We start from the raw sequence: 5,119 nt of genomic DNA on the forward strand, positions 1-5,119 counted from the left end.
CTAAATTCAATATCTAATATTTCTCTCTCTATGTATGAACATGTATATATACAGATGCACAAATACCATATATCATTCTTATTGCATATTGAATGTATTTTACATATATCATTTTGCTGTGTTTTTCAGTGAATGTTTTAGATATCACTTCACCTCTAAAAAGTCAACATACAATTCTTAGAATTAAGGATAATCTTCTAGATGACCATTAACCCACTGTTACCTAAAAAGACATTAACAATAACCCTATATTGTTTTACAGTATTCAGCCCATTTACAAATTTCTCTGATTGTTTAATGAACATCTTCTAAAAGTGCTGGATTTTTAAAAAGTCAAAAACCAAACTAAGCTCATATATGTTATATGACTGGCTTATTGAGTCTGATAAGAATTGGTCAAGAATTTACTCTCCACCTCCTTACCTTTTTTGAAGACTCAGAAGAAGTAACCTACATAATATTGTTAATTCCATATTTGTCCTTTTTCTCAAGGTGGGCTTAACTTTTCCTCTTTCCTTTGTATTTATTTTGAACTGAAGGTTATGTCTAGAGGCTTGATTAGGTTTCAGATTACATATTTTTTACAAGACAACTTCATAGGTAATAGTGTACTTAATATTATACAATATCAGTTGGCATACCAGTGAAACTATGTTTGGTCTCTTGGTTCATGTATTGATCACCATTTCTCTCCGTTGTACTGGTACATTTTTTCTTTGCAATTAGTAATCCACGGAAAGTCACATTGGCATTCCACTTGAAATTTAAATTGGTTATTATTTTAAAGAAATTAAGACCCCCCCCAAAACTCCTCATATTTTATATTTATCCATATATTTACTTTTCCCCATGCTCTTCATTATTCCCAGTTACCAATTCCCAATGGTCTGAATTTCCATGTGGTATCATTTTCCTTCACCTTAAAGAACTTTAGCATTTCTTGGAGTGCACATCTGCCGGTGATGAATTTTCAGTTTCTTTTACTGAATGCCTTTGTTCTTGAAGGGAGTATTTTTCTTAAAATAGACTTATGGGTTTTATTGTGTATTTTGAAAAAGATATTGTAACGCTGACTTCTGGCCTCCATAGATTATGATGAGAAGTCATTTGAATTATTTTCCTTCTGTGTCATTTCTCTTTGCATGTTTTCAAGATTTTGTCATTATCTCTGTTTTTCATCTGTTTGACTCTGCTGGTCTAGGTGTGGTTTTATGTTAATCCTGTTTGGAGTTCTCTGAGCCTCTGAAATCTGTATGCCTTTCCCCAAATTCCAGAAACTTTTATCCATATTCAGATTTTTTTTTCTGCCCTGGCCTCTCCTTCTGGGATTCCAAGTACTCATGTTAAATCTTTTGATATTATTCCACAGGTCACTTGTTCTGTTTTCTTCAACTGTTTTTCTGTTTTTCAGATTGGATAATTTCTATTACTCTATCTTCAAATTCACTGATTCTTTTTCCCGTCATTTCAATTATGCTGTTAAGCTTATCTATCAAGTCTTAAATTTGAGATGTTGCACTTTTTAGTCCTATAGTCCTCATTTAGTGCTTTTTTTATAGCTTCTATTTCCTTACTAAGATTTCCTGTTTCTTAATTGCATATTTTGACAATGCTTTTGATTCTGAAGAAAATCTTTCATATATCGATTCATGATAGGAAAATTAGTAAAATTAGTATTAACTTATGAAAAGTGTCACTTTCAGGAAATATTCCTACCCTTTTAGCTAAGTCATAAAAACAGTTTTTCCTTTCCTTGGAATTTCAGATTTTGTTTGTTCAAATGCAGTGTGATACTTGTGAGAAAGCAAATCACACTGTCATTTTGGGGGTCTTGATTATGAAATATTTGCCAAGTATTTTTAAATTTTTTTAAATATTTATTTTTGAGAGAGAGAAAGAGCACAAGTGGGGAAGGGGCAGAGAGAGAGAGAGAGACCGAGAGAGCACAGAGCCCGACGAGGGGCTCAAAGTCACAAACCACAAGATCATGACCTGAGCCAAAGTCAGACACTTAACCGACTAAGCCACCCAGGCACCCCACCAAGTTTTTTTTTTTTTTAACGTTTTTATTTATTTTTGAGACAGAAAGAGACAGAGCATGAACGGGGGAGGGGCAGAGAGAGAGAGGGAGACACAGAATCGGAAGCAGGCTCCAGGCTCTGAGCCATCAGCCCAGAGCCCGACGCGGGGCTCGAACTCGCGGACCGCGAGATCCTGACCTGAGCTGAAGTCGGATGCTTAACCGACTGAGCCACCCAGGCGCCCCAAGGTTTTTGTTTTTGTTTTTGTTTTTAAGAAAGCCTCAGAGTTGAAAGTACCGTAAATCTTTGTATAACTCTTCCACCATTCAACCAATGAGCACTGGCAAAAAACATAAATAAATTCATTGTTTTCTGTTTCTTTCAACAGCTCCATAAATGACAATGATTCATAACATTTACATGTATATACCAAGCCATCATACTTTCCATACTGGAAAGCAAGTCAATTAGGGAGACATTAGGCTCTTACCTTAAAATTCCAAGGAATCCACATTTTAACAGCATGGCTGGAGCACCACCTATTGTAATAGAAAATTTTTTTTTTCATGTCTAGAGGAAATTCTTTTTTTGACATATATAGAAGATTTTTAATTATCTATGGTATGAATCTAATTTTGTAGGCTGAAAATTGACAACATTTCTATTTGATTTGGAAGTCTTTGAAACAAAATGTACCCAGAGTGTTAATTTGGCAATATTTCATATTGTACAACTCACCTAAATACTAACGAAGAATATATGTAGCTTTACTAATTTTGAATTAATCTTTAATATTGTTAGAAAGATCTTTTATGAGCAGTTGACTGGTGGCTTAATTAAAAAAATTTTTTTTTACTTAAAATTTTTTTAAATGTTTTTATTTATTATTGAGAGAGAGACAGAGTGTGAGCCAGGGAGGGGCAAAGAGGGGGACACACAGAATCCGAAGCAGGCTCCAGGCTCTGAGCTGTCAGCACAGAGCCCAACATGGGGCTCAAACCTACGAACTGTGAGATCATGACCTAAGCAGAAGTTGATGCTTAACCAACTGAGCCACTCAGGTGCCCCTTTTTTTATAAAATACAATGTTTAGTCTTCATATCCTAACAAAACTCCATAACTAAAATAATTTATCTTTCTATATTTCCATCTGAAAATTGATATTTTGTGTGTAAGACACAAAGCCATTTTATAGCTACACACAGTTATAAGCTCAGATTATGTTTCAAAGTTATGTAAATATTTCGGTTGCCCATTTAATGCTGCTTTCAGGTAAGTGATTTTATCTATTCCTTTTTGGTTATTGAAAGGAAAATTTTCATCAATTCTTTTTCCAAAAAATTTTCAAAAATTTTTTGTTTGTTTGCTCTGTTCACAGCAAATTGCAATTGGCATTTATGGTGAAATTCATAGCACTTCTTCCAGCCTCTTATTTTTTACTACTCTGGCCAGAGTACTGGCTTCCTCTTGACTACAGGCCGTTAGTATGCTTTCATTTTAACTTTTAAAATTCGTGGGGCGCCTGGGTGGCGCAGTCGGTTAAGCGTCCGACTTCAGCCAGGTCACGATCTCGCGGTCCGTGAGTTCGAGCCCCGCGTCAGGCTCTGGGCTGATGGCTCGGAGCCTGGAGCCTGTTTCCGATTCTGTGTCTCCCTCTCTCTCTGCCCCTCCCCGGTTCATGCTCTGTCTCTCTCTGTCCCAAAAATAAATAAAAAAAAGTTGAAAAAAAAAAAATTTAAAATTCGTACATATTTATTTAACCTAGAATAATTTAATTATGATTAAAGTAATAAGTATTTATATTTAATTGCCAATTATTATTTCCTTCATATCACTGCAACTCACGTTGTCTTCATAAGATACCCAAATAAACCCATCGATGGCTTGACATCAGCTACATCAGTGATGTGATTACGTGTAACACTAGAAACAACATCTACACAGGACATGTACATTATAATACAAAAATAAGATCTATGCAGTGGTTGAAGTGAAATGTAGTCCTTCCAAAACAATAAAGTTGTCAGTAATGGCAAAATATGTCAACACTGCTTTTTAAAAAAGTTTTATTTATTCATTCATTTAAGTAATCTCTACACCCAACGTGGGGCTTGACCTTATGACCCAGAGATCAAGAGTTGCACACTCTTTGAGCCAGCCAGTTGCCCCTACACTGCTTTTGTTTGTATATTTAAATTAACTACAATTAGATAAAGTTTAAATCAATTTCTCAGTTACACTAGCCTTGTGTCTTAGAAAGTTCAATTGGGTGGCCATATAGTATGTATTGGATATAGGACAGGAATGAGAGGAGCATCGGGAAAAACTGAATACAAAGTATCTGTCCAATATTATTAGGGGCTGCAATAATCCAGGCTGCATATAAGGAAGATTCACTACAGCTGTGATGGTAGGAAAAAAAGTCAAAAATTTTTCATATATTAAGTAGAATTAGCAGGACGTAATGGGATGTAAGAGACCAAAAATTCCAGAAAGACTTTTAAAAAAAATTTTTTTTTACATTTGTTTATTTTTGAGAGACAGAGAGACAGAGCACAAGTGGGGAGGGGCATAGAGAGAAGGAGACAGAATCCGAAGCAGGCTCCAGGCTCTGAGCTGTCAGCACAGAGCCCGGTGCGGGGCTCGAATTCACAAACCGTGAGATCGTGACCTGAGCCGAAGTTGGATGCTCAACCAACTGAGCCACCCAGGCGCCCCCAGAAAAACTTAAACACTGTAAGTGTACCTGTAAACTCCCATTTCAATTATTTAAAAAAAATTTTTTTTAATGTTTATTTTTGAGAGAGGGAGACACACAGAGGACAAGTGGGAGAGGGGCAGAGAGAGGGAGACACAGAATCCAAAGCAGATTCCAGGCTCTGAGCTGTCAGCACAGAGCCCAATGCGGGGCTCAAACCCACAAACCATGAGATCATGGCCTTAGCCGAAGTCGGACATTTAACCGATTGAGTCACTCAGGCACCCCTCAATTATTTACTCCTTAGCGTTTTTGTTCAATACTGGTATCCAAGAAGATGGTTTCCATGGTTCGTATTTGAATTAGGGCCAAGTGTGCTAATTATCTCCTATATTCATCC

This window comes from Panthera onca, chromosome E2 (genome assembly GCF_046562875.1).
Source record: "Panthera onca isolate mPanOnc1 chromosome E2, mPanOnc1 haplotype 2, whole genome shotgun sequence".
Lineage (NCBI taxonomy): Eukaryota > Metazoa > Chordata > Mammalia > Carnivora > Felidae > Panthera > Panthera onca.